This window comes from Pteronotus mesoamericanus, unplaced genomic scaffold (assembly GCF_021234165.1).
Source record: "Pteronotus mesoamericanus isolate MK-2021 breed Mesoamerican mustached bat unplaced genomic scaffold, CSHL_Meso_final contig_68, whole genome shotgun sequence".
NCBI lineage: Eukaryota > Metazoa > Chordata > Mammalia > Chiroptera > Mormoopidae > Pteronotus > Pteronotus mesoamericanus.
In genome coordinates, this window is record NW_026555234.1 from 20,733,857 (window position 1) to 20,749,759 (window position 15,903).

Consider the following 15,903-nt stretch of genomic DNA (forward strand, 5'->3'; position numbering starts at 1 on the left):
GAAGATCTAATTCCCACTGGAAGAACCACATTTGTAGTTCCCCAGCAGGGAGTGAAGGTGGGAGGAGTGGGGTGCCTAATTAAAACATGAAAGCGCACCACCAGCGGGAGGGTGGAGGGATGCACAGCTAACGAAGCATTGTATATTGTGCCATATTTTTTTTCTACCTCATGATTGAGGTGTCTGTAAATTGGACAGTGAATTAGGGGAAAAAAGTAAAAGAATGGTGGAAAAAAGAGACTAACTCTGCCTTAGGCCACCATGCACGCTTTCCAGCCTACAACAGACACAAGAGAAGAATTTGAACTATTTTATTATTACAATAGCCTAGGTTGAGCTTCAATTAAAGTAAATGAAGGCATTGTTATTTTTAAGAGGAACTTGGCTAAAATACAATCTACGGACAGAGAAAGAACGAGGCCACAGATGAAGAAAATTCAGCCTCTTGAATTTAAGAGATGTGGTATATTCGACTCAAGTGGCTGCCATAACAAATTAACATAAATTTGGCTTTAAACAACATAAATTCATTCCCTTATGGTTCTGAAGGCTAGAAATTCAAAATCAAATTATCATCAGGGTTGGTTCCTTCTGAGGAGCTCAGAGGAGAATCTGTTTTGTGCCCCTTTACTCATTTCTGAGGGTTGCCAGTCATCCATGGTGTTTTTTGGCGGGTGGCAGAATCATCTCTGCCTTCAACATCACATGATGTTCTCCCTGTGTATTTCTTTGTTCAAGTTATCCATCTTCTTGTAAGAACACCAATCATTAGATTAGGGTTCACTGCAACCCAGGATGACCTCTTTTTAATTGGATTATTTTTGCAAAGATCCTATTTCTATATAAGGTACCATTCACAAGTTTCATGTGGACGTAAATATTTGAGTGAAACTACTCAGCCCAGTACACATGTCACATATTTATTAGTAAGAATTTTGAAATAAATATATTCTGGTTTCATGATTTGAACCATTAACTTTATTTTCCAGCATATAAAATTATAGTTTCTGCCTTTGGGTTTAGCTTCATTTCTCCATTATCATAATGGGCACACAATTAAACTAATCGGGGGCCTGAAATTGTCAGAGAGGAAGGAGAAAAAGATTTAACTTTTATGGCTCTAAAGTGGACGTACATAGGAGGTTAATGTGATGAAAAAACACATGTATGGAATCTAGAAAAATGGAACATAGTAAACATTTATAATAGTTGTTTAACACTAAACAAGCAAAATAAAAGATTATTTTTACTGATTGCAAAGTATCTAAAATTGAAATATATTTGGATAAAAATAAAATTACTAATTATCATTTTGTTGTTCAGCCAATTATCATTAAGCACTCTAATGTTATTCTACTTAGGAAAAAATCCTCTCATTTAATTGTGCAATTTTAATACAATTACACTTTTATGAAATGAAAAATATAGGTAAGTGAGAGATGGTTATGATCTTTTATTTCATCCTAAATGTAGGCATAACTTGTTTTAATTGTGCTCTACTTCACAGATGTTGCATTTTTTAAAATTGACACTAAGACCCTCCACCAGTGCTTTATTGTGATATTCACTTTATTGCAGTGGTCTGGAACCCAACCTTCAATATCATCAAGCTATGCATGTATAGTTTTTTATAATTCATCGGTAAAGAGGAAAACAAAGCTACAAGGGCTGCCTCTTCCATTACTTTTTAAAAGCAGTCAAATCATTTCAACTTTTAGTGTTACTAGTGCATTTGAATAACTAAAACAACAATACTTGGTCCCAGCCCACTTCAAAACAATTATGATGTCATTTTCTGTGCCCTCATGTGAAATCTATATGTTTTATGTCCTGTCTTTATATTTAAAGCAGACTGAAGCTTATCTACAAATAAAAATACACATATTTTCAAAAGATGGAATACATTTTTCTTCTTCAAAGTTAGAATAGTATACAGAAACATCAAATGGATCCATTATATCAGTAAAATCTTAAAAAGCTTTATATTTATTTATTGTGGGTCTATAAGGGTACACAGACTGAATTTTAAGAAAAAAACAAAACCCACATACTGAATGTTATGGACTTACAATTCTTGTGTTTTGCCAAATGAAGTTAAAAAAGAAAATATTTTAAAAGGTAGGGTAAAAGATAACAATGCTCTATGGAAATTTGTTTCCCCTTATATCTCTTTAGCTCCCAAGAGTGGTTAAAATAACACTTTCTGGAATGAAAATCATTATGGACTAAAAATGATAGTGATCTAACCACTTTAGTATAATGTTTTGAATTCAAAATGGAACAGTTTAAGGTCTAATTGGACCATTTGAAAATAAACATGAATTTATTTTAGAGGGAAACTAAACTAAAAGTTGATCCAAGAAAATAAATCTTCCTATACATTTGCATCTGTTTTTATTTTGCAGAGGATAAAACATTTTCTTTTATTTTTATCAAACTGAATTAGTGTTCTTTCTTGAATATACTCTAAGCTATGCTTTCTTTGTTTCTATTTCTGACTAAGATATATATAAATATATATTTTCCACACTGGCTTTTGAACATCTTGTTGTGACAGAAACATGGATTTACCAGTGTGGCTAATATGGAAATTAATCATCTGCATATTATTCTGGGTAAGTGGATAGCAACATGGTACATGATAGCATGTTTGTGTTTCCTCTTCAATGCAAATCTCTCATGGCCTAAATCATGCATCATTATCCAGGTATCCTTAGTGCCTATTCTTATAACTGGACCCCAGCCAATGTTCACTAAATGTCTTCAGGAAAAGAAAGAATCATTAAATGAATGAATAAAATAAACTCAGCCATCAAAAAAAAAAATCATCATCTTTCTATAATAGTGGCTTCAATATAAAAATAAGTTTCTCTTAAAATATAATTGTGTTATATCTAGCTAAGTATGGACCCATTCTTTTAACATGTATTTAATTGTATAAGAAGTAAAATTTATAATAAAATTATATCAACACTTTACAAAAAATAAAGAAAAGAAAATATGATGCTGAAAGAATCAGGATGCTAGGTTAAAAAAGAGAAATAGAGAGAAGACACAAAGTCTTAATGTAATGGGGTTGGTTGGAAGAAAGATCTCTAGAAAGCAAGGGACCACAGTTTAGGCAGGAGAGCCCAAAATCCAGCATGAGACTGCTGCCCCTCTTGCCAGGAAAGGCAGGGGGTGGGGAAAGCTCCTGGGGTTGCAGATTAAATGCATTGCACCCTGCCTTCTCCAAAGCAAGGAGGAGTATACATGGAAGAAGGCACAGGGTTTAAGGCATATTGCATAACAAAGGCAGCTATCAATTGTAAAGGAGCTAGCCTGCATAATCCTGACAACTGGGTAGCAGTTTAGCGGGAGGAGGAGGTGAAAAGGCAAACATGACCAACAATATCCCTCATTGGTTGGAAAGCTGACCATTCCCACTGGTTTCTGGAGTACATGGGATTCTGGGAGAGAGGAATTTTTAAACAGGAGGTGGGGAAAAGCTAACTTGCTTGCTTTGGCATGTGGTGCAGGCTCTCTTGGCTCTTGACTCTAGACTTGGGACTTCAAATCACAGATACACTTGGACACGCTGAGTGTCTGCCCTTGCTTCCCACAGGGACAGGAACACTCATGGGACTAGCAGGTGCTGGGCCCACCAGGGATTCGACCCCACATGGTTGGAAGCCCACGCCTGGATGCAGGGTCCTATACTGGGACATGTGCCTTGCTGGGCTTCAGCCTCTGGGACACTATGATCCAGTGAGCATGGCACATGGGTCCTGGACTGCTATGTGGACACTGAGAGCAGCACATCTGAGATTCTGAGAGAGAGACAGATGCTGCAAGACGATGGCGCCTCTGAAACCTATGAGTGCACATTCCAGAGAGGATGGTGATCGGGTTGTGTGGCTGGCTTAATCTTCAAAAGGACAGTTAATGGAATGGGGAATTTCTGGGGGTGATTTTGGCTGATAATCTTTTGGGGAGTGAGAGAAGTTCTGGGTCTCATGGGAGAGAAGGACCCAGAGCAGGAGTGTTCTCAGCCATGATAAAATTGGAGCCCTGTTAATAAAGACCTTTTTCCTTCAACACAAACCTTTGGGTCATGTATCAAGGCAACAAGCAGCCAAGCCCCATGCTACACGATTACATAAATATCAGAAATGAAAAAAGAGACATTATTAGAAATCCCATAGACATTAAAAAATAATAAAGGATTATTACAAAAATTGTATTCCCACAAATTTTATAACCTAGATAAAGTGGACCAATTCCTTAAAAGAGATAGTTTTTCAAAATTGACACAAAAAGAAATAGATAATCTGAATAAGGCTATAGCAATTTTTTAAAAAATTGAATCACAACTTAATAACTTTTTAAAACAGAAAGCACTAGGCCCAGATGGATACACTGATGAGTTCTACCAAACATTTAAAGAAGGAACTTTACCAATTCTCTATAATCTCCTTCAGAAGACATAAACAAAAGAAATCCATCCTAACTTATTCTATGAGGACAGCATTATCTCAATATCAAAACCAGACAAAAGTGTTAAAAGAAATGAAAATTAAAGATCAATATATTCATAATATAGATGTAAAGTTTTTCAATAAAATATTAGTACATCAAATTCAACGATATATAAAAAGAATTACATATCATTACCAATTGAATTTAACCGAGATTCAAGGCTGGTTCAACATTAAAAAAAATCAATTAATATATCACATCAAAAGTTAAAAAATAAGACAATCTTATATAGGCAAAGAAAAAAAGTTAAAAAATCCAACACCTATCCATGATAAAAACCCTCAGTAAGCTAGGAATACAGGGGAACTTCATCAACTTGATAAAGAATATCTGCAAAAGACCTACACTTCATATTACCCTTAATTGTGAAAACTCAGAGCTTCCTTACTAATTTCAGTAATAGGCAAAGACATCTTCCCTCATCACTACTTTTCAACATCACACCAGAATTCAGTATTAACACAGTAATGCAATATTAATTCAGTAATTCAGTATTAATACATGTTTGGTGATAGGAAGACTCAATACTGTCAAAATGTTACTTCTTCTCTAATCTAAAGAGTCAATACAGCCCCATCCAAAACCATAGTGGGTTATTTTATGATTGGATGCTGACAAACTTACCCCAAGGTTTACATGGGTAAGCAAAAGGCCCAGAATAGCCAGCAAGTTCTTAAAAGGCAAGATCACTGGGAGGACTAACACTACCCAACTTCAAGACTTACTATAAAGCTGCCATTATAAGGGCTTATGGTATTGCTGGAAAAAATAGACAAATAGATCAGAACTGAAACAGGATCCCAGAATAAAAAACAAAACATAAATATAGTCAACTGATACTTGGCAAAATAGCAAAGGTAATACAAAGGAGCAAAGATAGTCTTTCCAACCAGTGGCACTGGAACACGTATGCATTTACAGACAGAGGTCTTATGCCCTTCACAATAATTAACTCAAATTGAATCATAAACCTAAATGTAAAATGAAATACTATAAAACTCCTAAATGATAAAAGAGGAGAAAAATTAAGATGACCTTAGGTTTCTCAATAACTTTTTAGATATACTAAAAACAAAATTCAGGAAAAAATAATTAATAAATTGGACTTGATATAATTAAAAACTTCTCCTCAGTGAAAGACTCTGTCAAGGGAGACAAGCCACAGACTTGTCTTGCAAAAGACATACCTGATAAATGGCTACTATCCAAAATATACAAAGAACTCTCAAAACTGAACCATAAAAACATATTAATAACTATTCTAAAGACTTTAACAGACACCTCGCCAAAGAAGATGATATATAAATGGCAAATAATCATGTTAAAAGATGCTCCACATTATATGTCAACAGGAAAATGCAAATGAAAACAACATATCACAACATACCTGTTAGAGTGTCTAAAATCCAGAACATAAACAATGTCAAATGTTATTGAAAATGTAGGCAACAGGAACTTTTGCTGCTGATGGGAATTCAAAAGGGTACAGCTACTTTGGAAGAAAGTTTGGAAATTTCTTACAAAACCAAACATACTCTTACGATACGATCCAGCAATTGCACTCCTTGGTATTTACTAAAAACTTTAAAATCCTATGTCCATACTATCACCTTCACACAGGTATTTATAGCAGCTTTATTCATAATCGCCAAAGTTGGAATCAATCTAGATGCCACTGAATGGGTAAATGGATAAAAAGACTGTGTGGTACATTGATACATGAAATATTCTTGAGTACTAAAAAGAAAGGAGATAAAAAGTCATGAAAAGACGTGGAGAAAACAAATTCTATTACTGAGTGAAAGGAACCAATCTTAAAGTTCTACATTGTGTACGATGTCAATCATATGCAATTTTGGAAAGAAAAAAGTATGGAGATAATAAAAAGGTAAGTGGTTGTCATGGCTTAGCAGCAAGTGAAGGATGAATATGCAAAATGGAAGACTTTTAGAGAAATGAAAATATGTGATATAATACTATAATGATGGGTAACCATCATTATACATTTATGGAAACCCATAGACTATGTAAGACCAAAAGCAAGCCCTAATATAAACTATTTACTCTGTGTATAATGGTATGCCAATGTAATTATATCAATTACTATAACAAATGTGCCATTCTGGTAAAGGATGTTGTGCATCTGCTGGTATGCATGTGTCTGGGCTGGGGGGTATGTGAAAAATCTCTGTACCTTCAGCTTAGTATGACCATAACCCAGAAACTGCTCTAAAAAATAAAATCTATTTTAAAAAATAACCATTAGATGATTATTAAAGAATGGTACCATTTATGGATGACTGAAAGTTATATTTCATGTTCTTTTAATTACTTTTTAGTCACTGATGTATTATCTCAAGTCCTTCTCATGGAAAATTCAAATTTCCCACGATTTAATTTTTTTTTTATTCACTAGCCACAAAGTGAACATAGCCTTGAATATCTCAACAACATCCTGTTCAAAAATGATAGTCTGAGTAAATTTAAGACAATAGTGTTATGCTATCATGATTATATATTTTGAAACTCTGTCGCTACATCATTATAACTCAAAAGCACAGATATAGCTTAACAGTTCTCAGAAATAAATTATAAATTTAAAAAAAAACAAAATGCCATTTCTGAAACAATGAATCATCATGAGGTACAATTCTGCATCAAGTAATTAGTAATTTCTATTATATTGCAGGTTTTATCAACATTTTTCTAGGAAAGAAAAAAGCTCACAATTGGATTTTAGAAATATCTGTCTTTGGTTAGATTTATTTGAACATTAGCTGCCTGGTCTTGGCACATATCATTAGCCGCTATCTCAATGTGTACAGTTAATTATCACTATTTCTTTCAGATGATGAATGCTAAATAGAATACTTGCTTTTTTATGAGGTCAGAAACTATGCTTTTGATATGAAAAACATGCTGCTAAAAATACAATGAAATAGCATTTTTATGCTTTGCTAATGCTTCCCTGAAACATTGTTCAGTGTTTTTAACTATTTTACTTTTTAAAACTAATTGTGGCCATACTAATAATGATTCCAGAAAACATTTATGGTATTTTAAAATTGATGGATGCTGTCATTTAAGGAAGACAATTTTCAAATTGATCTTTTTGTGACAAACCAAGATAGAATATTTTAATGGAGTTTAACTTTATTCTCTGTTAAAGTCATTGCAGGAAAGATGTTTTAACTTGATTATGTATCACTAAACGTTAAAACAAAGACAAAGGCTATCTAAAACATGATAAGGAAAACTTTTTAATACCTCATTAGAAAAGAAAGAGGACAGAATCATTTTTTTGTTTAAAATAAAGATAGCTAAGTTAACAGAAATTACAATGTCACTTCAATATGCAATCTGAGTATCACTGAAAGTATACTGAATGAAATTTCTGAAGACATTTCTTTCCATCAAGAGAGTTTTGTGTAGGTCTTACATGACATATATAAAGAGTCCTCATCATATTGTATTCCAAAAATATATAAGGGGATACATTTCTTCATAGTAGACTTGTACATTCAGCAAAAAGCAATGTACATCTTTTTTCCTATTCTTATAATGCACATACCGAAATTGAAGTTAAAAAATGCATGGTGGATTAACTTGACTTTTTTAAGAAATAAACATAAAGTACATATTTTATTACAAGTAAAACTGGAAAACCTTGACAAACATCTTTAGCATTTTTCCTCTATAGATATTGCTGAAAACAGCTCTATTCCAAGACTGGCCAAAATATGAAAGAAAAAAAGATATAAAAATATCCAGAGATCAATCAAAAGCTGACTAAACTTGAAATATAAGGTTATATAGATAATATGATTTAGGTGAAGATGAATTTAGGTGTTACTATTCACATTAGATTTTATTTTATTCTCTTAAAATTATTTTCCACTCACGACATTGTAATGGGATTTGTGTATGCAAGATATTGTTCATAATTTCAGCTGCTTCTCTTTGCTCCTTTTTTTCTAGGATAAAATATTTTTCTATTTAAATTTCAAATGATTGTGCATAAAATGTTATTGCAACTTTCCAAGCACCACTTTTTCAATATTTGTAAGTGTAATACATCACAAATAGTAATAAAAGGTTTTATTTCAGACTACTAAGTGATCAAAAAAAATAATAATACCTTATGTTGAGATATTGCTTTGGAGTTTTCAAAACATTTTTACTTACATCACCTCCCTTGGTCCTTAAACTGACTCTGAGGCGAGCAGTGCTGTTTTCAGTACTGCTGTGGTACAGAAAAGAGAGCAGTTTTACAAGACAAATAGATTTATTGAGGTCACAAGCCAATCCATAAATGGACAAGCCAAATTCTGAAGGTGTGTCTTCTCAATGCCAATTCTACCACACATGGCTGTCCTTAAGCAGAGAATCATTGTATCTATAAGACAATGGAGAAAATGACAACTGAGTTATAATGAAATGAACAATCTATGGCTAAGATGATAAAAATAAATGATTAGGGGAATCAAGAATAAAAATGAGGAAGGAAGTGAATAGAGATGGTTGAAGGAATAGTGAGTTAGAAAAGTTGTAGCCTGAAGGGGCCCACAGGCTTTCCAGAAAATAAGGTGTCAAGGGTAATCACTTTACATTCTTTAAATCCTTATGCATCCATCAACTCTACATATGACCCTTCCTAAGAAAAAGCATTTTTCAGAAATCAAATGGGCCATAAATGACAAGACAGGCTGAGGTTATGCAGCAAAATGAAAGAACCAAGATTTTAATGATGTTACTCTTTACTGAAGTGTGAACAAGAATAAGAAAACTAAAAAGAGAACTAGTAAGGAATGTTGGGGTACTCAAGGACTAAATAAAATCACCATCTTCAAGGCAATGTTGCAAAAAGAAAGTTACTAGAGCTCAATGACAGCTGAAATTACTGAAAAGGGTCCATTTGGTGAAGAAATGCTGCTTTTTCTGTAATCACAGAGTAAATCAGGGAGAAAGGCAACAAAAGTCTTTGTTCCCTTTTGCTCTTGAATCTCCTACCCTTGCTTCTCAGTGATTGAAGCTGACCAGAACTGTAAAGGTGGTAGGATGCAATCCTTGACCAAAGGTGTTGGATAGATTAGGGTTAGTCTATTGTCAGTGTTGTAAGAATATTACTAAAGTTTGACTTCTTTTTGTTCTCCCACCTCTAAGTCCCTCTCTCTTTCCAAGGACCCTGGGCATACATTATACTCACCATAACCTCATTTCACTCTGTTTATCCTCCCTACGGTCAGCTAACCTAAGTGGACTTCAACTGTCTGATTGAGTCACTCCCAGTAGAAGACAATAATGACAAATAGCTCTCGAGGGAGCATAAGCAACATAAAAGAAGAACTTTAAAGCAAACACACCTACTACTAACTGTGTGTTGGAGGAGGAGAAATGTATATTATATCAGGGAATAATATCTTACCAATGTTCTTAGACAATGTATGGCCTCCTTTTAAAGGAAATAACCCATGACTAAGAATAAAATCAACACTGCTATTCAACTCTAACTCTTCATGTCAGAATGCTCTGATATTATATCCACTCTGAATAATTCAAAGATGACATTACTGACTACCAAGTAGGTGTTGGTTGTAAGGGATGGCAAAAAGACCTAATTGCCATGACATTATTTAGTATTTGTATTGCTCACAGACGTGCCCTTAGTGTTAAAAGCTCCCTGTTGATTTTTATGATTGACAGAAGCATGTGTGCTTCTCTCTGGCACCTTTTGCCTAAGTTGTAGCCTGAATGGTTGTAGCTGGAGCTGGTTCTTTCCAGCCTACATTATCTGCCTCAGAAGGCTGGTGTGAATCAAACAGAATAAGGCATGTGGAATGTGTCAATAATTATAAAGTGAAGTAAATATTAATTTCTAACTTATTCATGTTATTTATATTCAAGGCAGCTATAGATTTGAAATGCATAAATGATAACATAAAATTGTGACTTGTATCCATGCTCATGAACCACTGAATATCATAGATGTTTTTGTCTAATGAAAAAAAAAAGATTGCTGTGTTCAGGTTCTCTGTTAAGAAATTATTTAAAAGAAGTCATTCAGCATGAGCTCATGTTAGTTGCGAATCAATAAAGATATTGCTTCATAGTTTTAAAAAGTTTCCTTAAAGATTCATGAATCTATAAATTATTTAATATTGCCTGTTAGATGCCTAAGTCTTAAAAGTACTCGAATCAGGAAAACAGATATTACACATGTGACACCTCAAAAGATTATATGTGAACTGAGTCTCCAGTATGAAACTAGAAAGTGTAATAAAACTTGACCTGCCATTATGAAGCTCACCATAATAATAGAAAGCAAAATTATAAACATTTAAGTTTATAATATAAGGGGTGTTATAATTTTAAAAAAAAACTGTACTGCCCCACACAGGGAGTTCCAAAAAAGACATAATCACAGCAAGTTTCCTGGGGTGAGAAATTAGTGCTATATTTTCTAATTAAAGACTTTATTGAGTTAAGCTGAGAGAGAAAATATAAGTGCTTATGGTAATGTTGATATTGGCAAAAGGAGTAAAAAACATTCAAAATTTGGCAAAAACAAAACAAAACTGGATGGTTCTGAAATTTTAGGTTACTCCTCGAATGGTAGTTATCAGTTATTTTTAATTAAAATTTATTAGTAATTAGTTGAGATTGACACTAAGGAAATGTTTAATATCTAAGTAATAGGGGAAATGTGAGAACATATGAAAAAATTTACATAATAAGGCTGAAGAGAAACAGGCCGATATTCAAGGTAGCTACTCTAATAAACCACAAAGGAGGAAAATCCCATCTGTAATAAAAATATTTGGAAATTGAAAATTCTGTTCCAAAATTATTCCATGGCTGACAAGATTAAGTGCCAGTTCTCTGTGAAACTCACGTGTGCTGCTTTCTATGCCTCAGAAAGGGAGATGTGAGAAGAAGCACTCTGTAAATCAGCTTAGAAAACAGAATAAGTAGATTCTAAATAGAAACAAGGAAATGCTATGAAAAATGAACCAGGAATTGTAAGATGCTCAATTAAAAGGAATTAAAGCTTGGAATGACTTTGGATAGGAATATGAAAAAAATACCACAAGTGGGAGAAAAAATTGCAAAACTGAATATACAATATCTATGTAGCTTTTTCTTCACGTGGTGATTCTAAGTTTTGGACAAATTGTACACCGTGACTCTCATATACTGCCGGAGTGTTACTGGCAGTATTTATCTAGGAAAGAGAGCAAAGGGAACTATACATTGAGTTTAATAAACTGGGAAGTATAAGCCTGGTTGCTAGACAGGAAGCTACACCTTAACATTTCAGGGGGTTGCAGCATTTTTCTGCCAAAAAGATTGGCAGTCCTTCCTTTCTCCCCTCTGGTGCCCAACGGCCAGGTGGGAGTAAGGGAAAGTAGGCACATGCACAACAGAAATCAAAATGGTTCAGGGGGAGGTGCTTGACCAGAAAGACCTGCTAGTCTAGCAGAGGGAGAGAAGGGATTGTTTGGAAGGTGGATCCACGTGCAGAGCGTGAAAATTTGGGAAGTTGGTCATTTTGAGAAAGCCTAAACTAATATAATCCCAGAGGAAAAAAGATTCTCTCTTTTTTGCCAGGGTGACCAGCACTCCCCCTGTGCATTCACGCATCCTTTCTCCATGGCCATGCAGCATGAACAGCCACGTGCACGCTCCGGGAGGGAGCCTGAAATGGACTTCAGCTGGAATACATGCTCAGCTAGCGGGACTGGACCGGGCCTTGTTACAGAGCCTAAACTCTGGGCAGCAGTCTTCATCCTGGACCTACTAAAGACACAACTGGACTTTTTCCATGGTAAGATGAACAGAGATGCAACATCGGGAAATCAGAAGGGGGCCCCTTTAGTTGTACATAGACAGTAAACCATACTGCAGGGCACGTCCTCCTTCGTGGGTCTCAGGGAATTTTTTTCGTTTAGTTACTGCAAGAGCCCCACTTCCACTGGTAACAGCGGCAGACAGTCTTCTATGGGCAACTCTGGTATAAATGTAAACTGGTATACCCTTTGAAAAATGTTTGGCAGTTTCTTGAAAAAATTAGCATAGAGCTATCATATGACCTAACCATTTTCACTTTTAGGTCTGTACAAAAAATAAAAAGGAGATATAAACCCATCTAAAGACTTGTATACAAATGTTTGTTGCAGCATTATTTATAATAACCGGAAACTGGAAGCCGTCTTAATATTCATCACAGGGTAATTAATAACCAATTAATCCATTAGTTAGCTGAATGATGGTTATCCAAATTATCCAGTTATATCCACGTGTTTATCAATGCATATATATTTGGGGTATATTCATAAAGTAGAATAACATTAACAAAAAGGAGACAACTATTGATACATGAAAAAAGATGGATTTTCAAAATGATTATGCTGTGTGAAGCAAGCTAGACAAAAGGAATATATACTATGTTAATTAATTTTACATAAAGCTCAATAAAATGAACACTAATACATAGTGAAAACAATTGAAGCAGTGGTTTGTTATAGATATATAGTCTCTTCATTGTAGTATTTCTATTCATTATCTGTTGCCAAATTGTACACTTTTACTATATGGTAAATATGTACAGTTCATTGAATATCAATTTTACCTTAATAACTCTGTTTAAAAAACAATTGTAAGGCACTTTATTCATGGAGTGATTTTTGAGGCTTTTGAAGAGGCTGCAGTATGTCATCCTGCAGTGCAAAGATAAAGCAGCCACAGGATAATATGTTTACCTTGTTGAGAAATCTTTTTATTTAATCTGTAGCCTCAGAAGTCTAAGGAAATTTTCCACTGGAGTATTTCACATTTATTCATTTGTTCATTTATTTATTCTTTCATTTATTAACTCATAAACAATATTTATATCTCTTTGTTATACTCTTCTTTCAGATACTTCATATGCAGAATGTCTTAAATTCAGTGTTTTATTTTCCTTTGCTCTTCACAAGCTTTCTCTTCTTCTCAGTTTTTAATCTCAATTAATTGCACCATTACTTAACCATTTGCCATAAAAACTACTTTTACTCCAGCAGACCTTAATAAGAAGATATAGTGTAATGCAGGAACTGAATATAAATGATTAAGATTCCGTCGAGGCTCTCAATGATATTACAGTTATGTGGAAGAAGATTATGTATAAACTAAATGTAGTACTATAATGTCTTGGTATTTGTAGGTGATGAGATATACCAATGCATATATATGCATTTATCATATACAATGCAAATATATATGCATTCATGCATATATGTTTGGTGTATATTCATAAAGTAGAATAATATTAACAAAAAGATATAAAAAAGATGAGATACTGTTCAGTATTAGGTTGGTATATCTCATCACCGATAGTATGAAAACTATTAAATAGTGTCATCAGTTATGGTGCATCTATGATTCTGGGAACAGTGTTACGTTATGGCATCTACGAAACAGCTATCAGTGTACTGCTCTAACCCATTTTGTCATTAGATTTTACTTTGAAGTGGTCAATTTGCCATATATAAGTGAACTTGTCATTTTTTAACCACAGTTTACACACTTAGTCCATGATTGCTCTTCTGTAATGCAAAACCAGAATCTTATATCAGGAGCTGGATACAAAAAACATAGATTTAACTCAAAGCTCACTGAAAGCTTTTAGAACCTTAAAATTGGCAGTCACAACATTTAGAGCAGAATCTAGAATCCTCCTCACAGCTTTATATTGTTTGTTTAATAAATATTTGTCAGTAAACTTTTTCATAATTAATTTGATTTCATACCATGGGAAAAGATTACTTTCAGAACATTTATGATATGATTAATTGAATTTTAGAAACTTAATACTTTGACTTCAAAGCCCTTAAAATACATTATTATTATGTATTTTAAATGAATTTTACTTGAGCTTTAATAATTCCATTACTGTTCTTTTTGAGTCTCTGTTATTTACTTCAGATTGTAAAATTTAGTTAAAAGAAAATTTATGTTCAAGAGAACTGGGCAGCGCTGGGCCTTTTATTCCTGGAAAAGAGTAACACACCTGTGTAGAGATGACAGTGATTTAAGGCTATGGGAACAGGTCTTTATTTACCTGCTATTGAAATCAGACACAGTTTCTGGTCTCGGTGCAGTAAATATTTTGTAATTTTATTGGAAACAATAACATTCTTGCACTCATAAAAGCCAGTTTTCTATACAGTATTACATGACATCTTCACAGTAATAATAAATTAGATTCAACCTCCCAAATATCCAAACTTAACCATTTGTAAGGAAAATGGATACAGAAATAATCTTACTTCTCAAAATAGCAATCTTCACAAGGCTGGTCTCCTGCCAGAGTAATTCTTTTAGAAATATATTGTTTGTTTACGAGAAAAAGGAAGGTAACACCATAGTATTTATCAAGTGCCTCGAATGTCTCAAACTCTGTGGCACACAGTGCTATGCTTTTTAATTTGCCTATATGGTATGCGCCCAGCAGTAACCCCTGAGTCAGATGTGCTATCCCCACGTTATGCCAGCAGACATGCTCCTCAGAAAGGTCAGTTTTCCAACTTCACGCAGCTACTGTGTGGCTTTCGACTCAGATTGTGTCCCTCTATGGCCAAAAGAACAATCTTTTTAAAAATATTTTACCAAGTTTATTGGGATGACATTGATTAATAAAATTATATAGGTTTCATATGTACAATTCTATAATACATCATATGTACATAGTATGGTGTCTCAGTGAAAACATCAAATCATTTTACCATAGGGATGCACAATATATATAGAAATATATACATACATACATTTCTATATGCACCCATATATATTTAATTAAGATTTCATGCAGGGTGTTGACATATCTTCAAAATGAGTTGAGGGTTTATGCATCTGCAATGATGAAAATAAAACATAATACATGTTTTAATCATTTTAGACAGAAGAAGGAAATTTTCATTTTACCTAAACCTTCCAATTCTAGCATAGTAAACTGCAAAGATTCTCCTTTAATAAACAGGTACTTTATATCACTTTTTTATTAATTTATTTATTTTTCCAAATACATTTGTCTCTGCCTTCCCCCCACCACTTTCCCCTGCCCCCTCCCCCCACTCCCTCCCTCAGTCCTTCCCCACTTTGGTTTTGTACATGAGTCCTTGCTATATGTTGCCTTTTTTGTAACAGCCATAACAAAGTACCATAAACTCAGTGACTTAAAACAAAAGAAATGTATTATCCCACAGTTCTGTGGGCCAGAAGTTCAAATCTGTATCACTAGGCTAAAATCAAGGTGTTGGCAAGCAGTACTACCTTTGGGGTCCCTAAGGGAGAATCTGTTCCTTGTTTTTTTCAGCCTCTGGTGGCTAACAATGAGTTTTGGTTTGT